General features: G+C 40.5%; 1 protein-coding gene across 2 annotated transcripts in view; it reads left to right on the top strand.

Annotated features, from left to right (window-relative positions):
* The window catches only part of SLC20A2 (solute carrier family 20 member 2), a 108,373-nt gene that overhangs the window by 28,472 nt on the left and 58,061 nt on the right, over window positions 1-21,840 (top strand). The window contains exon 1 of one of the 2 annotated variants that reach the window (XM_045998031.1): window positions 3,749-3,976. The exons of the other annotated variant lie outside the window; for it this stretch is intronic. The gene's annotated coding sequence lies outside the window, so the exon portion shown is untranslated. Of the gene's footprint in view, window positions 1-3,748; window positions 3,977-21,840 lie in introns of those variants that run through there. 2 annotated transcript variants of the gene reach the window in all.

The raw sequence follows: 21,840 nt of genomic DNA on the forward strand, positions 1-21,840 counted from the left end.
GGACTACTCAAAGGTAGATGCAGGGAAGCAGGAATACATAAGGGGCCATTACCACAACAGGTCTCTAAATTCTGATGCGACCTTAGGGCAGCAACATGAAGTGATAAAAAGAGAAAAAAGTGTGCAGGCTCTCAAAGCTACAGTTTTCAGAGAGATAGTTTATAGACCATAGGTTTCCCTGAAATACTTAATAATCATTTGAAGCCCCTTCCAGCTTTTTATTTTTTTGAAGCTTTGAGCTATAAAAATGGGGAGCCTTTCATCCTTCCCTCACTCAATAAATATCCCAAATTGATCTTCAGCGAGGACCACAGCAATGATAGAAGGGGTGTGATCATGCTGGCTCCAGCCACAGAGCTCCCGTGGACTGTGCTGTGTGGCATCTCGGAGAGCGCCGACACTGGACCTTGCTGTTGGCATCTTTATCCCTGTGTTACAGGGAAGGAAGCAGACTCGCAGAAGGCATGTAGCTGGTTGGTGGGAGGCTACATTTTGAACCCAGGTCTTTCGGACTCTACAGTTACATCCGAAGAAGAGTTGCTTACTAGTGGATTGATCGTGATTTTTTCCAGCATGAAGCCTTTGAGTATTTCATGTCACCCTTGAAAAACTGGGAACCATGGAGAAACGGGAAAGAGTTGGGTTTTTTTTTTTCCCCTTTCTACTCTTTCCCTACTCTACAGCCCTCACTAGTTGGACCAAATAACCACGTTTAATTTGAAGATGATAAAAACTCAGAATGGAAATTTTACTGCTGCATCCAGATGTAATTTTTAAATCTTTCAGAATAACTGATCCCTCCCATCATGTCACCGTGACTCTTCAAAGGTTCCAAAATGAAATTCAGAATCCTGAGATATTCTAGAACATATATTTGAAATGTCATTAGAAGATAACCTCCATTTAAAAAATTAACTGTTCCTCTCCCCGACTCTTACCCCTATGTGTACTCCCAGAGCACAGTGCACATAACTGTGTCCTCATACTCACCAGAACGTTGTGTTTGCCTGGCTGGGTCTGTCCTTGTCACCAGAGTGTGAGTTGTCCTTGTCACCAGAGTGTGAACATAGAGCCCTTGTCTGTCCTCCCTCTATCAGCAGCACCTAGCCCCTAATGGGAGCATTCTAGTAACTGCTGTGTGATTTTATAACCGAATTCCATGCCTGGGGAGGAATTCTTTTCTCCTTCCTTTTAGTCTATTTGTCCTCCTTTGGTTCTGTCTTTTCCTTTCTAGATGATTTTTCCTCCCCTTTCAGTCTGTCTCTGGTCTTCAGCTTTCCTCAGCTTTCCATTTATCCCACTAGCTCATTAGTCATCACTTCATGTTGAAATGATAGTATCTTGGATATATCAAGTTCAATAAAATATGTTATTAAAATTAATTTTCCCTGTTATTTTCCCTTCTTTAACCTTATGGTGAGAAAATTTAAAATTATGTGTGTGGCTACTCTAGAGGGTCGATATCCAGGTGAATTGATTAATGCAAGTTCGCAAAAACAGTTGTTTTTGTTTTTGTTTCAATTGCATGGATCCATTGCACTAAAGATCCCATAGATCACCATCTTCCGCTCACATAGCGCTGCCTGTCCTGCCTCCCCCAAACCAAAAATTCATGCGAATAAATGGGGAGAATTTACCTTGCTTTTAATGATGCACAAAGATTTTTTTCTACTGTCATAAATATGCCTGGAACAAAAGTACAGTTGACTCTTGAATTATTTTCACTAATGAAAAGGAAGTGCAGTGTGACTAATGTAAATTGGAGGATACACTATTTTCTTTGGAATGTTTGGGTTCTTCCATTTTGGAACAGGTGTGGCCACTGTTGAAAGAAACAGTAGAGTCATACTCAGCATATTTGATACATGAGAAACTGGAAAACTGCTCAGCGTCCCCTGCCTTCCATATAATCGATGTAGAATTCATCATATTGTTCCTCTACAGTGCAAACTGCAGTGCCTAAGTAAACTTGGTGTGTTGGCCTTTTCTTTCTGGTTTAGGGAAGAAATCACATTTTAGCTTAGAAACTCTTCTTCCGAACTGTGATTAATTAATCACAGTTATTAATCGGTTAAGGATTAATTGTGTCAAAAATAGCCTCACAATGTCTTCTCTTGCATCAAGACTTGCAGAATTGCTGCAGATCACTAAGAATTAGTTATATTGATCTGCAGTTAGTCATCTTTGATGAGTGCCAACTTGTTTCCCTTCGGCATGGAGTGGGAAATCACCTCCAGTGATTTTTGGCTTGGGGTGGTGGTGAGTGCACATCAGCTACCGTCTCTTGGGCGGGGTGGGGGAGTGGGCGGTGGAGAGCAAGTGCCCTTTACAGTCGGGCGGTAGGGGTGCAATCCCAGACTAGCAGCTAGCGTTTTTGCAAGTGACTTGGAGAGGGGGTCTGTGCTGGTAACCATCTCATGCCAACAGGAGTCAAGCTGTTTACCACTGGGGGTTTGTGCCGTAGGTGGCTAGTGCTTCATAAGGGCATAGTCAGGTCTTAAGAATTCGTATTTCAGGATACCTGCCTGTGATATAGATAGTCAAGGAGGGAGCTAGCCCCTGGAGCACAAACCTGGGATTTGGGAGTTGAATAGAAAAAAAAAAAAAAATCTCTTAAATTCTAAACTGACACAACATTTTAAAATCAGGAAAACAAACAGCTCTGAAAAGATTTCTGGGATTTTAGCTAAATGGTTAATATGGAAGACGTGTCCTAGAGAGGTTAGGAGGGGGATGGAATAATCCAGTGTTGATTCAAACTGAAACTTTGGACAAGTCATTGCATTTCCCTGTTTTACCCATCTGTTTAAAAAAAGGAGGGGATGGGGTAATTTCTCCCAGAGGTGTCTGGAGATTTGATTGATGTTTGAATATGTTTTGATATCTTTCATAAAGTGACCAGACCAAAGTATGTCATCAGAACTCGAATGTCTAAAACAAACTAAATCTGAACCATCTTGAGTAGATGTTAAGCGGTTCTGTAGCTTTGATATAAGTTGTACTTATTAAGAAAGTGTATATATTTTAAAGAAAGTTCTATGTTACTTTCTCTTGAATGTTAGATGTATGCTTGAGGTCTTCAGCTGTTAACTCGAGTTTCAGTTGCCTTATAAATGGTCGGTCACCTAGTGGGGGCACCTTACCAGTTCCAGCCACCCCGGCAGTTAAATGCATTTCAAAATGCTTCTTGTCAGGGATGATGCCTTTTGCAAATATTTGAGGTATTTTTCTCAGTTGTAATTTATTAGTGAACCTGTGTCCTTATAGCAGCTCCTTGGGAGGTGCAGAAGACAAAGCCCAAAAGCAAGTAAGTAACATGAGCTCTTTCTATACCCAGAAAAAAGCTTTCATTGAAGGGTACTTACTGATAGACTTCTCAGTATGTCTTTTTGATGCCTATTTAATTTCACATAGTACCGCATCTAGTCGCGCTGTTTAAAGAATCTGACAGAATGTCCTTTTACTTTGCTTTTCCTTGTGAGGCGCAAACAGCACTGCCACCTTGTTGTCAAAGTTCTGTCTGATTTGAATGTGCTGAAAACTCAAGTGAACGCCTGTCGTGGAAAAGAGCTTACTCTTTCTCTTTGTCAATACTTGCGGAAACATCTTAAAAGAAGTTAGTATTATTGGACTGAATTCAGTAATTAGCATAATCATGATGCTATGTATTGTTCCGCAGAGCACGCCCCTTGGCCAAATTTCCCATTAAGAGGACACCGATGTTGTCCTAGTGAATAAATCCCGGCACACATGATGCAAATCAGCGAGTTCCTGCCTGCTGCGCCGGTGTGGTTAATTTTAGCCAGGGTTTGTTCTATGAGTTGTAAAACTGTTTACCCAAGTAGAAGTTAGTAAGCTGAAATGTGACTTCTCGGCCTAATGTGATAGGATATCTATTTTAGACTGCAGACTGGGTTTATGGTCGGGAGAGCAGTCTTCTGAAGAATTGCGGCTCAGATTTCCTTTGAAAGTGCTTGTAAGTAGTGGGTGGATTTTTAAGATTTCTCTTTGTTCTTTTCTCCTTAAAACTTCCTATAGTAATTTTTTATCTCTTGGGCAAACTGGAAACTTTGGGGTGGGGACTTGAGAGGATTCTAGGAACGGCGGCAGAGGTTTTTCTTTACATGTATCCTACCGCAAGAAACCTGCTTTTTTCGGTTTTCCCAAGAGAAAGTGTTTGATTCCTACTGTTTTATCTTTGCAGAAGCAGTCTGTAGATTATTTCTTATTTTGTCTGTTAAAATATTCGATTAATGGAATGGTTGTCTCATTGAGCTTTATTTCTATGGTAACCTAAATCTTAGGGGAAAAAAAAGTTAGAAGTGGATTCCTGTTAAATTTCCTGTGAGCCACAAGTTTATATGCAGAAATAATGGAAGCGTCATATGTAACTTTGTAAAATGTATAGACAGACGGTTTTTATTTTTCTAAGAAGATTTTCTGTTTAAAAATAGACCCGTGTACCCCTAAAGAGAAGCACTTAAAACAATAAGTTTAGGAGGAAGGCTTTACAAAGTAATGGAAAGCATCCTCTGGAAGATGGAGTTAGTTACCAAAATTAACGAAAGGTTATGAAATTTTTTAATCATAATTGCTCTTAAAATTAAGTCATTGTCAATTTAAGTTCAGACCGAAGAAAACTAAAGATTTTAACATCAAGTATTGTTAATAAGATCTGAAGCACCTCGCTTAATTAGTTTGAGGTGTGTTTTAAATCAGAGTATACCTAACTTCATGCCAAACAACATGCTTATAACAGAGAACCAGGTAGGACATTTTTAAAAATCAGTTAACACTTAAATTATATCACCTATAGGAATATTGGTTTTATTGAAACAATTCTAATAGGTCTTGTAATAGTTGCTTCTCAGGCATCCATGTCCATATCAACTCTGTGAGCAAGGAGGGAGGCATTCCCTCAAATGCCATTTTCCCATTTTGCAAGCTTTATTCAAAGACTTCTTTGTTATTATGTATTGTCTGATTTTAAATCCAAATGACCTAAGGTGTCAACAATGAAAGGAAATGTTTCAGTGGTACATTTAGTAGGAAAAGAATGTAAGAAGGGAAAACAGAACTGAGTTCTTGAGCTATTTTTAGAAAACAGCTCCTATTAAAACTTGTTTTTTGTTGAGCCGAAGAGAAATTTACAGTCCAGATTCATTGTAATTATAACAGCAAAGTCTGTAATACAACTTCAGTAGTAAATGGGACTTTGTTCCAGTATTTGCTTCATAATACATACTTCCATCAGAAGACAGTAAACGGGTCTTATTCTTACTTTTCATTGTCACCTAGGCTCCGTGAGCATCTAAGTGGAGTGTTTGTAAAGGTGCACTGTCGGTACTGTTGGTACTCGATGGTTTTCAAGATGTTATTCATTCCCTCCACTGTCCTTTAGTCCTCTAGAAAAGAAAGCCTGTTCAAAATGTATCCATTTTTAAAAATTTAACAGAAAGAAGCTTCCATAGGTATTTTTACTAGAGGAAGTGTGTGTTCTTCTAGGAGTTGCTAAAATGCTCATAAACACTTTCAGAGTGTCCCTTTTAGTGATTTATGTGCTGTGAGAGCCTGATACAGGTGAATGAAAGGGAAGATCGTTTAATGATATAAGCATCAGTGTGGGAATTTCTTGCGTTCGCTGGGCCGGTGGTTCTCTTCACTCCTTCTCTTGTGTGTCTGATGGAGTGATACTAGTTATGGTTCCCTCATTAGTAGAGTCTCTGTTGACTAGTTAGGACCTTGGGCATGACCCATCACGGTGAGCTCAGCTCAGGGTAACAGGTGAGGGGTCCAGATGCCGAGAAGCCCGGGCAGCTGTGGGGCCTGCAGATAGAGCCCAGCAGCCCACAGTTCCGCGCATGTGCTGTGCACACCTGCACCTTCCATCACCGTCGCCCTCCCTGCAGTTGGCTTTGTGCATTTCTGTCCTCCAGTCCTGTTTAAGCTGCTTTCCCTGGCAGCCTGCCCCCTTCCTAGACCTCTGCCTCTTAAAATAGTTATAGACCCAGAGGCTCTGACAGAGTGGCTCCTGCTTGCAGTAGATTTATTTTAATGTTTCTCTATTCCTAGAGAATTAGTGATCTGTGCTGAAGCTTTGAGAGATTTTTCAGGGAAGCAAAGAAGAGGCTTTTCTGTTGGGGGGGGCTCTTCATTCACATGAGGCTTTTATTTTTTTTTTAAAGATTTTATTTATTTATTTGACAGAGGTCACAGGTAGGCAGAGAGGCAGCCAGAGAGAGAGCAAGAGAAGCAGCTCCCCGCTGAGCAGAGAGCCAGATGCGGGGCTCGATCCCAGGACCCTGGGATCATGACCTGAGCCGAAAGCAGAAGCTTTAACCCACTGAGCCACCCAGGTGCCCCCACATGAGGCTTTTAATAGGTAACTGGACTGTGCGGTTATATGGGAACGTATATTATCTAACAGGTTGCCTTTTGGTTTGGAGCTGAATGCAAGTGCACAGTGATCACATCTCTAGAATGTTCTCTTTCAAAAGGAAATTTTGTAGGAATAGGCTTTGTTATACTGAATTTCAACTCTTTTTATCTAAAATGAAAGGAACAGTGCACAGAGGGACGCCTTGAGCTCTGGCTGTCTTGTACACAAGTAGATGGTAATAGGATTGGGCCCTCTGCTGGAATTCTGATTTCTCCTGGAAATACTGGCACTGCTGTTATTATTTAGCACATGTTAAGCACCCCCAGAGCACATACAATGCACAAAGACAGCATAGTTCCTACTCGCAGAGGACTCACGTGCTGAAATTAGGCACTACACAGAGACTGGCCCCCAACACCACACACTAAGTAAACTGGCAGAAACCGTAATATGAAAGGGAAGAAAAGGAAAACAAAATGGAGAGGGAAGGGTTGGGGTAGCTTGTGGGGTAGTTTTCAGGTTGTCTGGGCTTTTGCCAAACAGGACAAACTATAGTGCCCCTCAGGGTGCTCCTTCGCTTTCTCTTTCAGCAGCTGCGGAAGTGATGGAGATAGGTGAGAGTGACCCCAGCAACCAGATCCCCAACGCCAGTTCCCTATTAGAATTCCCAACGAAAGGGAGGAGATTCACTAGTTTCTCTGCACCTAGGATACTTATATGAAGGAAGTAAACTTAGTGTCTTATAAAAGGCAATGAATGTAGGAAACATCTTTTCCAATATAATGGTATTTGGATAGAAATCTGAATTTGCATTCCAGATTTTTCTCTTGCCTCCTGAACTGATATGCACTTCAACTAGTACCTTAACCCTATACTGGGTTAAGGTGTTGAGTCACCTGCTGAATTAGAGAAGTGCTTCTAGCTTCTCAGAAGAAAGGCATTACGAAGGTCACCTAAGCATTACTGCAGCTCATAAAGGAGTCAGAAGAACATGAATCAAAAGGGAACTAGTAAGACAAGCTTTGGGTATTGGTGATTAATAAATAGGAATACACTGTATGAATCTGTGAGTCATTTTTCCTTTTATATGCAATCTCAGCCAGTCTCTGACCAAGGTTCTGGGTCTAGTTCATGGCTCCCCAACTAAGAGACTTGGAGAAGACTCAACAAAGAACCTCACAAAATGATTAAAGGGTTGAAAAATGATATCTATAATAAGATGTTAGGAAACGTCTATTATTTAGCCTGGAGAGAAAAAAATGACCAGGGGACTGTTGAATTGTTATGCAAGTAAGTATATGCCTCAGAACCGAGGAATGGTGACCAACTATTATCTATTTCCATTGAGAATATAAGGGTTCAGTCCCGCAAAGTTTAAGTTAGAACCGTGGTCCTCACACTGCAGTGCTGGTTCTCAGCATCGGCTCCATCTGGGAGCTTGTGAGAAATACGCCTTCTCAGGCCTCACCCAAGATCTATGGATTCAGCAACTGTGGGGACGGGGCCCAGCAGTCTCTGTTTTGACAAACCCCAGCAAGTGATTCTGATGCACACTAATGTTGGAGGACCACTAGATGACATACAAAGCCAGGTTTTAGAAAATGGAGAATTTCAGTACTGGACAATGTAAGCCTTTTTCTGGAAATCATCTAAAGATGGGTCTATGTGTGTATGTTTTTGATATTCTCTCTGCAGTCTAGAGATAAATGACCTCTTAAAGTCCCTTCTATCCCTGACTTTGCTCTGGATTTCCTCTGTCACTTTGAGAAGATTAATAATTGACCAGGAAAATTTTGCAATTACTTTTCTGAACTCAGTAATTAAGACAGTGCCCATTTCAAATGAGAATCAGATGAGAAAATGTGATGCTACTGTTGTGTTATCCGATAACATCACAGTGTTGTTCAGTAGATGCCCTCCTCCCCATGTGACTTTTTACCGCCACCTAAAGGGGAATTTGGGCAGAGGTCCAAACAAGGAACGTTCGCTGGTGATCATTTTGTGTCACAGACTGCTGGCTGGGTGGGTCGCTTTGTTTCTTCATGAAGCCCATGTCAGAAGATAGGTGGCTCTCGGGGAAGTTTGACCATACCCCATTTTCCCAACTCTGTCCCTTCTGCAGGGACACGAACTTTGTCCTTGAGCTGTTCTGCCACCTGCGGGAATGCCATGCCTCATCCCTGCCATGGCAAATTCCATCCGACACCCTAGGCGTAGGGGCAAAGCCGGAGGACCTAAAGAGAACGCAATCATGGGCACATGTTGCAGGGTCTCTGCTGGTGGTGAAGGGTAGTGACCTATTTCATCCTGACAGTTTTAGATCCGCAGCAGTCCCTGGTACTGCTAGGCATTTAGTGCAATTGAATGGTTAATTACTCAGTCAAATGTCCAAGGCCACAGGGCGCTCTGCCCCCTCCTGTGTGATAAATTATCCAGAGTTAGGAAGGTGGCAGTTCTTCCCTTCCCGTTTAAAATAGTTATTCCTCCTCGGAGTCCCTCTACTCTTTGCGCTTTTGCCTGATGGAATCATCTTGGGTTGAAAACACAAGCTACTGAAAGTGTGTCTGTTTGTTATACTTTGTGTAGCGTTTTGTAGCATAAAAGCTTTTTGTGGTCCTAACGAAGTGTTCTCAGAGGACGTGTTTTGCCAGTGCTGCTTGAAAAGTGTCACACAATGGGGCGCCTGGGTGGCTCAGTGGATTACGCCGCTACCTTCGGCTCAGGTCATGATCTCAGGGTCCTGGGATCGAGCCCCGCATGGGGCTCTCTGCTCTGCAGGGAGCCTGCTTCCTCCTCTCTCTCTGCCTGCCTCTCTGCCTACTTGTGATGTCTCTGTCAAATAAATAAATAAAATCTTAAAAAAAAAAAAGTGTCACACAAGTGGCATACTTCTGTTTCCAAAGAAGACATGCTCTGTCCTGGCCAGGATACTGTGCGCTCATTTTTTAGCTCTTAGAAATGGGATAGGTAGAATGCTTGGCTTTTATAGCTAAAGCTAATTACACATTTGCAGAGTATTCAGAGTTCCTTGAAGTGAGAAAAGACAAGTGACGGCAGCCTGGCTGGAACTCCTGTTTGCCTCGTAATGGGAGACAGAGGGGTAAAGGTGGCAAATGTATATAGCAGGGTTGCCCGGTCTGCAGACCGGGCTGTGTTTGAAAATACTGACCTCCCAGACGGGAAGCTGCATGCCCTGTTACTTTCTCTTTCTGTGTCCATTTAAAAGTATGAAATCCTGAGAAGATAGCTCTATCTCCTAAATCCAGAGGCAGAGACCACTGATTTTTAACACACTGAAGTGGTCTGAATATTAAAATGCTCTCTTTAAAACCAGCGAACTCTCAATAACTATAAACCCAATAGAAAATTCAAATGTTTGGTTGGCTTGGTTCTTTCTGATTGCAGGCAACAAGCTGTTTTCATTTCTATACAAAGAGAAGTTACTAAGGAGTCATCCCCTTTGGTATTTCACCCTGGCAAAAATAATTTTGTTTTTAAAATCAAGATTATGTTGAGTCCACATATGTTTCATTAAAAATGAGAGTGGGTAAGTGGCTTGGGCTAAACCTTTTTTATTATAGTTCTTCAGCCCAAAAAAATTAAACTTGAAGAGAAAGAAGGGGGGAAAAGCTCCTTTGCTTATTATTAGACTACTGGAGAATTACTGACCTAATGTGTCAATAAAACATCCCCAGAAACAACCTAATAAGGTACTAGTTAAATGATTTATGGTGTTGCCACATAATGCAACTCTGTACAGCCATTTAAAATGATGACATTCCGTCTGTAATGAGTGAACCTTGCAGGTTCACAATATACATATATATGTATAACCATTTATAATGGAAGGCAAATTTAATGGCCTAATGGCTTCATTTTCTTTTTTTAAAAGGAAGGTACTTATATGTACATGAAAAAAAGAATGCTGTGCACCAAATTAAGCAATGGTTATTTCAAGGAGGTGAGCTGATAGACGATTTTTCCTCCTCCTTTTTGGCTACCTATATGTTAGATTTTTTTTTTTCAATGAGCATGTATTATGTAATAATGAAAAACTTTCTTTTCAAAACATGGCTATGATAATTCATTTTGATTTTGACTTTTGTATTTTATTTAATTTAGCCGTGGCCTGCCAGTGGCTTACATAAGTAATGTGTACTCCAGTGGATAAAACCAGTACACCAAAATGTACACAAAACAATGGTTATTTTTCAGTGGTGAGCGAGGAGCATTTTTCTTTGTTTTACTTTCTTTTGTTTTTCCCAGATTTTTTTTATATGAGTGTGTATTATTTTTATAATGGGAAAGCTTGACTTATTTTTAAGGCAGAGACTTGAGACCTTGGTTCTTGGGAAGAGGCCCACATAAACTGATACATGGCAATTATTGACAAAGGGTAATTTTGTGAATTCTGCAGTATAAAAGGTATTCACCAAAGGTCTGCTTTCACTACTCATGGCAGTGGATGTTCAATGAACTCTAATATGACCTCAAATTGAATAAGATCTCAGACTCAGTATTATTTAAAGGAAAGGAATTGTGAATCCAGCATATTTTTAAGTCATTAAAATAATACTTTATGGTAGGATTATCCATTTAAATTTTGTAAGGGACCATCATTCTTGATCTTATGTATAAAGTACTGGATGGTGGAACCATATGTTGTAAAGCTCAGAGAACATTTTGAGTGACAGTGATGAGGGATGATGGAAAGAACAAGCCACCTAGCTAGTGTTTCCAAAGCACTTCTCTTTGCAGTATCAAAGTGTATCTCACCAGTGTTTATTAAAAGTGACAGTATTTTAAGAGAGTACCGTCTCCCTCAATTATTTCTGCCAAATGCTGCTAGGATATTCTTGTGGCCTTAATCAGAAGGTTATTTGGGGTAACTCTTTAGTACTGGTGGCAGTTGATTTAAGAAAATCGTGAGCAAAAAGAGTTGGCCTCCCTTTTAGCTCATTTTGTGTGGTAACGCGTGAGAATAAGTACTTTGGGTGGTTATTTAAAGGTGTCTCTTTGAAGTGTTTTCCTAAGTCTGGGCCTAAATGAGTAGAATCTGTCACCAGGTTTTCTTGGGGATAGAGGTCTAGACTGAGACTGTATTGAAGTCATTCTCAACAGGACTGATATCTTGAGAAACCACAAGAAATCTGGTAGCATGTGTGTACTACCATGTTTTGGCCTAGCCTTCCTTTCAGGACCTTTGTTACTCATAGAAGAGTATTTCCTGGAATACTTGGAACTAAGAAAGCTGGTTTTTCAAGTTTCCTTCTTACCATTTCTGATCCTTATAAGGAGTGCTCTTCTTGTCATCCTCTCCTGTATTTCTTTATCATCTCGTCTCTCTCTCCTGCAGTTGTAAGATAGGAAGAATCGTGTCATTCCTCTCTGCACTGTTGGCTCTTCAGGAAAGTAAAGACACATCCCACATGGGTTTATTTTCATTTCTTCTGGGGAAGGAAGGGGAGAAAGAGATGTTGGGGAACAGTTTAACCCCAGTAAGGCACGCAGTGGACTAAGGGCTGCCGCCAGTGAGATCTATGATCACCACATTGGATGTCCTCACTGGCAGGCAAGTCCCAGCCCTCCTCACACAGGGTCAGCTCAGATGTGTGACTTGCCACATGTGTATCAAGGTAGAAAAAAATAGGTGGTTACAGTTTGATTGGTGGAGTGCTTTGCAGGTTGAGTGGCTCAAAGCAAGAAAGAGAATAGCTTTTTAAAAGTGATAGAACAGGGGCACCTGGGTGGCTCAGTGGGTTAAGCCACTGCCTTCGGCTCAGGTCATGATCTCAGGGTCCTGGGATCGAGTCCCACATCGGGCTCTCTGCTCAGCAGCAAGCCTGCTTCCCCCCCCCCCACCCCCGCCTGCCTCTCTATCTACTTGCGGTCTCTCTCTGTCAAATAAATAAATAAAATCTTTAAAAAAAAAAAAAAGTGATAGAACAGGGGCACCTGGATGGTTCAGTGGGTTAAAGCCTCTGCCTTCAGTTCAGGTCATGGTCTCAGGGTCCTGGGATAGAGCCCTACATTGGGCTCTCCACTCAGCGGGGAGCTTGCTTCCTCCTCTCTCCCTGCCTGTCTCTTTGACTACTTGTAATCTCTGTCTATCAAATAAATAAATAAAATCTTTAAAAAAAAAAATAAAAGTGGTAGAAGAGATAAAAACATTTCCAGACTATATTCTGAGATTCTGAGACTCTAGACCAAGTTAGAAAACGTAGAAAAACTCTCTGGTTGCTGTCAAGAGAAAGGATGGCTTTAGGAAGAGAGAGGGGAGACTGGATCTCCGCTTAAAGATTTGGACTGAGTTTATTTTCTTCCTTTTTATTTTTTCATTTATTCATTCATTTCTTGGTTTTGTTTGGTTTTGCCTTTAAAGAGTAAAACTGAAAGTAGGAAGATATGAATGCTCTCAGCATAGTAAGGTGATTAGGAGTTACAGATGAGCTTATCTATTATTATAAATGTTTTAAAAAGAACGTGATTGCTTAAGACTTGTCTTGGAATTAAAGTGGCAGCTAGAGCAGGAAGAGAGAATGCTGGGATATTCTGTCACTTTCTGCCTCAGCCTGCTATGCAGACTTGAGTCTTCCTGGGAACCTAGAGGGTAGGTTGTCCAGCCAGGCACCTCTTTCTGTCAGACCTGATTTTTGCCATCTCTTCCTTTGTTTACATTTTTTTTTTAGTTTTTCCTTGATCTTTAAATCACAGTGTCTTCAGGCTCTTTGAGACTTGTCAGTAAAAATTAAATGATCCAGAATTTTTTTTTTCCATTTTATTTATTTTTTCAGCGTAACAGTATTCATTCTTTTTGCACAACACCCAGTGCTCCATGCAAAACGTGCCCTCCCCATTACCCACCACCTGTTCCCCCAACCTCCCACCCCTGACCCTTCAAAACCCTCAGGTTGTTTTTCAGAGTCCATAGTCTCTTATGGTTCGCCTCCCCTCCCCAATGTCCATAGCCCGCTCCCCCTCTCCCAATCCCACCTCCCCCCAGCAACCCCCAGTTTGTTTTGTGAGATTAAGAGTCATTTATGGTTTGTCTCCCTCCCAATCCAGAATTTTTATTTGAAAAAAAAAATGACTTAAAGCTTAATCCAGAAGAAACTTCTGATCAGGGAAAAAAACTTGACATTGTTGTATGAACTATTAAGTATTATAGTGATACATTTTTTAAAGTTTAGTTTTCATTTTATTGCGTTGTGAGAGGAAATGACCCTCAATTGGCAACAGTATAATGAGAAAGGTTTTGTTTTCTATCTCCTCATTAAGTAGTGAACTTCTAAGAACTCAAATGATCTAATTGGATCCAACTATGCAAGAGCAATACAAGCATAGAAGTATCTTTTTTTAAGGATAAATCATGGCCACTTCAACAAATATTATATATAGTAAAATTCACTTTTTCTGGTGACACTGTAGTTCTGTGAGTTTTTACACAAATTCAGGGTTTTGTGAGCACCAGCACATACAGGGTAAATAATAATTAAAACACCCAGGGGTTACCTTTGTGCTGCCCCTTTGCATTCAGACCTTCCTGCCATCATTTGGTGAAAGGTGAAAATCTAACTAGTTAAGGGAGTTAATGCACAGCCTTTGACCAGTTAATTGGCTTTGGGTGACTCTCAGGAAGCCAGACTAAAATGGGAAAACAAGGGAGAAAAAAATCTGAGCAGGGACATAAACAGCTGTATACTGTGTGGAAGTAGACTTCACAGATTTAGATCAGACAAATAAACAAATACCAGGAACAAAACCTCTGGGGGCCGGGAATATCAGTAACCAGAGTATGCTACAAAATGTTATCTAAAATGTCCAGTTTTCAACAAAAAATTATGAGACAACTAAAGAAACAGGAAATTGTGACAGATACATAGGAGAAATAATAGAGTCTGCTTTTGAGGGGGCCCATATATTGAATAAAGCAGACAAAAACTTTATTTTAAAGAAAGATTTTTAAATTTATTTATGTCAGCGAGTGAGAGAGAGAGAGCACAAGCAGAGGGAGTGGCAAGCAGAGCATGCAGAGCAGGCAGAGGGAGAAGCAGGCTCCATGCTGAGCAAGGAGCCCAGTGATGTGGAACTCGATCCCAGAACCTTAGATCATGACCTGAGCCGAAGGCAGATGCTTAACTGACTGAGCCACCCAGGCGTCCCAAGACAAAGACTTTAAAGCAGCTATTGTAAATATATTCAAAGATTTAAAGAAACCATTCTTAAAGAATTAAAGAAAGATACAGGTAGCAGTGGATCATCAACTAGGGACTATTTTTAAAAGAGATCGAAATGATAAAGAGCCAAATGCAGATATGATACCAAAAACATAGGCAATAGAAGTGAAAATAGATAAAATGGAGCACATCAACCTCAAAAGTTTCTGCACAACAAAGGACACAATCAGTAGAATAAAAAGGCAACCTTTGCAAGGGGAGAAAGTATTTACAAATCATTTATCTAATAAGGGGTTAGTATCAGAATACATAAAGAACGTCTACAACTCAACAGCCAAGAACAACTCAATTTAAAAATGGGTAGAGGACTTGATAGACATTTCTCCAAAGAAGACATACAGATAGCCAACAAGCCCATGAAAAGATTCTAAATATCACTAATCATTATGGAAATGCAAACGAGAACCACTATGAGATATCACCTCATACCCATTAGAATGGCTGCTATTAAAAAAAAAAACAAAACAAAAGCAAAATAACAAGTGTCAGTGAGGATGTGAAGAAACTGGAACCTTTGTACATTGTGGTGGAAATATAAAATGGTGTGGCTGCTATACAAAACAGTATGATAGTTTCTCAAATAATTAAAAACAGAATTACCACATGACCCAGCAATTCCACTTCTGCATATACACCCAAAAGAACTGAAAGCAGCAGAGACTTGGAGAGATATTTGTACACCCATTTAGTTTAATTTAATTTAATTTAATTACCTGTGTATTTATTTTTAGGGAGGGAGAGAAAGGGGGGAGGGGCAGGAGAGAAAATGAGAGAGAATTTTAAACAGGATCCATGCCCAGCACAGAGCTCAACATGGGTCTCAGTCGCACAACCCTGAGGTCATGACCTGAGCCTAAATCAAGAGTTGGACACTTAACTAAGACCACCCAGGCACCTCTGTATACCCATTTGAAAAGTCTTATTCACAGTAGCCAAAAAGGGTACAAATGTCCATCACTGGATGAGTAAACAAAATGTGGTATATCCATACAATGGAATATTATTCAGTCTGTTAAAAGGAAGGAAATTTTGACACATGCTGCAGCATGGATGAACTTTGAAGACATTATGCCAAGTGAGAAAAGGCAGTCACAGAAGCACACTGATCTCACTTATATGGATGTACTTAAAGTAGTCAAACTCATAGAGACAGAATGGTGGTTGCCAGGGACTGGGGTGAGGGGGAATAGGAAATCACTCTTTAATGGGTACAGAATTTCAGTTTTGTAAGGTGAAAAGAGTTTTGCCCATGGATAGTGGTGATGTTTGCATAACAATGTAAGTGTACTTAAAGCTACTGTACACCTAAAAGTAGTTAGATGGTAAGTTTTATGTTTATTTTGCCACAATTTAAAAAATTTAAACATGGAGGGATGCCTGGGTGGCTCAGTTGGTTAAGCAATTGCCTTCAGCTCAGGTCATGATCCTGGAGTCCCAGGATCGAGTCCCACATTGGGTTTCCCTGCTCAGCAGGGAATCTGCTTCTCCCTCTGACCTCTACCTTCTCATGTGCGTGCCCTCTCTCTCAAACCTCTCTCTCTCAAATAAATAAATAAATCTTTAAAAAAAATTTTAAACATGGAAATACTAGAATTGAAAACTATAAAAAAATGAAAAACTCACTAAAGGGCTCAACAGTAGATTTGGGTTGTCAGAAGAAAGAATCCATGAACTTGAATAGAGAGCCATGGAGATAATGCAGTCTGAAGAACGGAAAGAATGATAAAAGAGTATACAGAATCTCAGAAGAATATAGGTTACCATTAAGTGTACGAGAAGTAGAAGAGAGAGAGAAAGAGGTGGAATAATATTCAAAGAAGTAATGACTTACAACTTTCCCAATTTGATGAAAACCACTAAGCTACACATCCAAGATGCTTGACAGACTCTTGCTTGACTGATGAGGGTAAGCATGAAGAGATCCACACCAAGACATGTAGTCAAAATTTTGAAAGACAAAAAGATGTGGAAAGCAGCAAGAGAGAACTGACTCAGTCCTAGGGGACCTGCAAGATTAACACCCGACTTCTCGTGAAAAACAGTGGGGGCCAGGCAGTGGCGAGAGGCCATGTTAAAGTGCTGACAGAGTCCTCCGCCCTGCAAAACTGTCTTTCAGAAGCAAAAGCAAAATGAAAATATTTCCAAGTAAATGAAAACAGAATCCATTGCTACCAGATCTGCCTTACAAGAAATACTAAAGGAGGTTCACTAGGCTGAAAGGAAGTGACACTAGAGAGTAATTGAAATACACACACACACACACGCACACACGAGCTCCAGTAGAGGCAATTAAGTAGGTCATGACCAAAGACCATATAGTTATGTATTTCTTCTTTCTTCTCATAACTGATTTCAAACACCAAGGAGCAGCTTATACCCAGTTGCTTTCTCGTTATTATAATACAGCTCTTCATGTTCATATCAAGGCATCCTCCCAAGCTCCCAAGTTTTCTGAAGGAAAAACTGAGCCAAAGGAAGCAGTAACTTGCCCAAGAAAGTTTATCTCAAGTCATTCATAAGGAATTAAGTAGCAGGAGCACTCTCAGAATCAGGAAATAATATTCAAAGACATCTTAAAAACCTATCTCTCTGATATTTTTAAACTGCTATTTTCATCATTCTTTGAAGGTGATATCAAGCAAATGCTTATGGTTTCTTAATTTAGTACAAAGATTTCAATTTTGGTTGTCTCCATGAGAGATATGGAAAATGTCCTAGATTTCCACCCGACTTCCTGACCAGATGAACAATTTTTTGAACTTACTGCCTTGTTTAGACTGTTTATACCACTAATTTGGGTGGAACTGAATCACGTTTGCAGACGTCCGATGAAGCACTTTAGAGACCTGAACCAAATTTCCTACATTGCAAAGAGGAGAAGTCTCACTGAATCAACTTAATCATCTGCTCCCTCTTGCTTTTTCTGCTGCCCAAGAAGTATTGCTTAAGAAAGAAGCTTTGGAATGAGAACAAGAAGTATGCAGCTGTAAGTTGAGCATGGAAAATAGTTAAGATAATAATCTCCACCTATCAACTCTCCTATTTATATTAACGTTCTATTAATAGAAAGAATATGTCGTAGTATCAGGAATCAGTGTTTTTATAAGTATCATTCATAGTTCTGTTGAGCTTCTACTGTAATCAGACCAAAATTAGCAAATAAATCTGTAAGAACCATGATATCTATTTACATACATAGTTCCATTTTAAACTGTGGCCGAAGAGAAGGTATTTCCCTAATATAGCTCTTGGAGTTTAGCCAAACAGTCCAACACTTCAGGGCACAGAACCGGAACAAGTGCTCCCAGGTTTGCCATGTGATCGAAGTGATGCTAAGTGATTTGCTCATGAAAACAAATCTATTTTTGGTTATGACTGAAGAAAAAAAATTATGTAGACTATCTGAGGGGACGCCGTCTGTAGCATACACCGAAAGGGAAAAATGTTTAGAAGCCATTTCTCTCCTCGAGTGGGAATAAATGTATAGAGGGCAGCCATCCTTGTCCTGTGCTTTCAAGCGGCGTCATATCTATAGCACTCCAGCAAGGCGGTCATAATCCTGAAAAAAAAATTATGCAGGTTAATTCCACATTTCTAATGGGAGTGCATTGCAGTGTGCAGTAAGCCATTCATTTAGAAATTTTTTTCTTCTCCAAGTGCAGTCTTATTACAATGAAAGACTTTTTGCCGTATCTCCACACTTGATAGAGAATGGCCGGTATGTATTTCCTTATAGTAACTTTTTCATGAAATCATCAAATTACAAAATTGAAATAGAAGCAACAGGGGCGCCTGGCTGGCTCAGTTGGTGGAACAGGTGACTCTTGATCTTGGGATTGTAGGTTCAAGCCCTGTGTTGGGTATAGAGATTTCCTAAAAATAAAACCTTTAGGGGCACCTGGATGGATCAGTTGGCTAAGTGCCTGACTCTTGATATCAGCTCAGGTTGTGATATCAGGGTCCTGAGATCGAGCCCAGCATCAGGTTCCACACTCAGTGCAGAGTTTGTTTGTCCCTCTCCCTCTGCCCCTCCCCCTCCAAATAAACAAAAAAAAAATTTTTTTTAAGATTTTATTTATTTATTTGACAGAGAGACACAGTGAGAGAGGGAACAGAAGTGGGGGAGTGGGAGAGGGAGAAACAGGCTTCCTGCTGAGCAGATGCTTAATGAGTGAGCTACCCAGGCGCCCCAATAAATAAAATCTTTTAAAAAATAAAATCTTCTTAAAAAAACAAAAAAAACAAAAAAAATAGGGCCACCTGGATGGCTCAGTCAGTTAAGCGTCTGCCTTCGGCTCAGGTCATGATCCTAGTCCTGGGATCGAGTCCCGCATCTGGCTCTGTTCAGCAAGGAGCCTGCTTCTCCCTCTCCCTCTGCCTGCTGCTCTACCTACCTGTGCACTCTCTATCAAATAAATAAAATCTTTTAAAAAATAATAAAAAGTAAATAGAAACAACAAATTAAAGTTTCTGAAAATAATTCCTCAGTCATTTAGATTCCATATGAGCATCTCCAAGGAAATGGCACTTCCGTGTCCTGAAGCAGTCTTTCAGTTTTTTAAAAAAAAACTATTTTTCACTTAGGTTCTGTAGGTCCTTCTCCATCTTCTCTTTCTCTTCCTCAGGCCAAATTGTCATGATTCCTTTAACTTTATCTCCTTTTCATTATTTTTGCTGTTTCTTTCTTTATCCTTTTAAAAACATATTTACTCAATATATCCATACAATGCTTTCCCAGAGAACAAAAGGCTACTGGAAGACATCTAAATAACACACACGCTTTATGAGCCAAAAACAAACTTAAATGTCGGAATAACAAAAATGCAGGAGGGAGAGTTGAATACAGCAGGAACGAGCCTGGAAAAGAATCAGGGTCCAGAGGGGCTGAACCCTCAGGGTCTGCAGTAGAACTTTACACAGAGGACCAAAATGAGTTTGTGCCATATTCCATACACTCATGAAAGCCATTGATTGCATTGTTCTAGAAAGGGTCAGGAATTTCCACCCCCTCTCCCCACAGCACAATCCTGTGGTTCACATTTGCAGACTACACTGCCCCTTCTTAGCCCTGTGGTCTCTGGTTAATACAGAATAATTGAGCTGGACAGTACTGTAAGATATCATATGCTCTTGAAAATTTCCAAGGATCACGGTTCTGTGGCATTCTTTGTAACCCATCCTCTTTTTCACCCTTTTCTCTTTCCCTGCACTCTCTGCCTTTCCCTCCCCAAGGAATCTCAACTCCCCAAATAGGAGGTAGTATCATTAGGAAGGCCAACCAGGGCACCCCTTACACTGCGCCTTTGAGTACCTCCCGTGCAGTCAGTGGGTATCACGTTTAGGGAATAGTCATCTCCTGTCTACTTTCAGTTATGGCAGTCACATCTTCAGAATGACCAGAATTGGAGCAGACGACTTCTCAAGTCTTTTCAAACTCTAATGTTCTCTGATTCTCTAATTCTGTGAACCAAAATAGGAATCAGAGACTAATCATAGGTTGTTTCTTGTAAGCATTAACTTCAAATACCGCTTCAGTCAGGCTTGCAGAGTACTTGGCAGGACATTTTTCTTAATTTCTGGGTAAAGTTTGGTTCTGATGGCTAGTCCTCAAGAGAAGCACAGAAAAGATGGAGGGAGAATTCTAAAGGAGGACCAGGTGTGACTGAGGATGCACTTTAGAACCCTGTAAATGGGACTATGGTAGAAGGCTCTGAACCGTGCAGCGACCTTTCCACCCCGTGCTCAAAAGCCAGAACTGTGGGTTGTTCTTGAAAGTGAAAAACAAAGATAAGATCAATAAAAAGTATAGAAGGTATATTTACCTCTTAAGTTGTAGGTCATAACTTGAAAGAAGAATTGTCTGCGAGGCCTGGGCTGAAAACAGACTCATGATAAATTCATTTTGTTTATTGCAAAAATGGAGCGTATACTGGTGGTGCATTCCTAACTTCTCAAAAAAAGTGTGCATTCCTCAGTGTTTTGAAGGGTTTTTCTGACGCTAAAAATAGTAATTGCTCATAGTAGGAAGTTTTGGGTAATATAAAAAAAAAAAAAGTCGAGATCAGCTAGAGAGAGCCACTCTGAACCTTGGGTGTGTTTCTTTAAAGTGTCTCATTGCTGGTGTATTCTCAAGCATAGTTGAGATCATTTGGCACACACCATGTGTATGCTGATTTTTCCCTTTGCAGAGAATGTTCCAATGCCAGTGATGTAACTTGAAAGTTACATCATTTTATTTTATTTTTTTTATTTATTTATTTTCAGTGTAACAGTATTCATTGTTTTTGCACCACACCCAGTGCTCCATGCAGTACGTGCCCTGCCTATTACCCACCACCTGGTTCCTCAACCTCCCACCCCCCGCCCCTTCAAAACCCTCTGGTTGTTTTTCAGAGTCCATAGTCTCTCATGGTTCATCTCCCCTTCCAATTTCCCACAACTCCCTTCTCCTCTCCGTCTCCCCATGTCCTCCATGTTCTTTGTTATGCTCCACAAATAAGTGAGACCATATGATACTTGACTCTCTCTGCTTGACTTATTTCACTCAGCATAATCTCTTCCAGCCCGGTCCATGTTGCTGCAAAAGTTGGGTATTCATCCTTTCTGATGGAGGCATAATACTCCATTGTGTATATGGACCACATCTTCCTTATCCATTCGTCCGTTGGAGGGCATCTTGGTTCTTTCCACAGTTTGGCGACCGTGGCCATTGCTGCAATAAACATTGGGGTACAGATGGCTCTTTTCACTACATCTGTATCTTTGGGGTAAATACCCAGCAGTGCAATTGCAGGGTCACAGGGAAGCTCTATTTTTAATTTCTTGAGGAATCTCCACACTGTTCTCCAAAGTGGCTGCACCAACTTGCATTCCCACCAACCGTGTAAGAGGGTTCCCCTTTCTCCACATCCTCTCCAACACACGTTGTTTCCTGTCTTGCTAATTTTGGCCATTCTAACTGGTGTCAGGTGGTATCTCAATGTGGTTTTAATTTGAATCTCCCTGATGGCTAGTGATGATGAACATTTTTTCATGTGTCCGATAGCCATTTGTATGTCTTCATTGGAGAAGTGCCTGTTCATATCTTCTGCCCATTTTTTATATGATTATCTGTTTTGTGTGTGTTGAGCTTGAGGAGTTCTTTATAGATCCTGGATATCAATCTTTTGTCGGTACTGTCATTTGCAAATATCTTCTCCCATTCCGTGGGTTGCCTTTTTGTTT

Source organism: Meles meles, chromosome 2 (assembly GCF_922984935.1).
Source record: "Meles meles chromosome 2, mMelMel3.1 paternal haplotype, whole genome shotgun sequence".
Lineage (NCBI taxonomy): Eukaryota > Metazoa > Chordata > Mammalia > Carnivora > Mustelidae > Meles > Meles meles.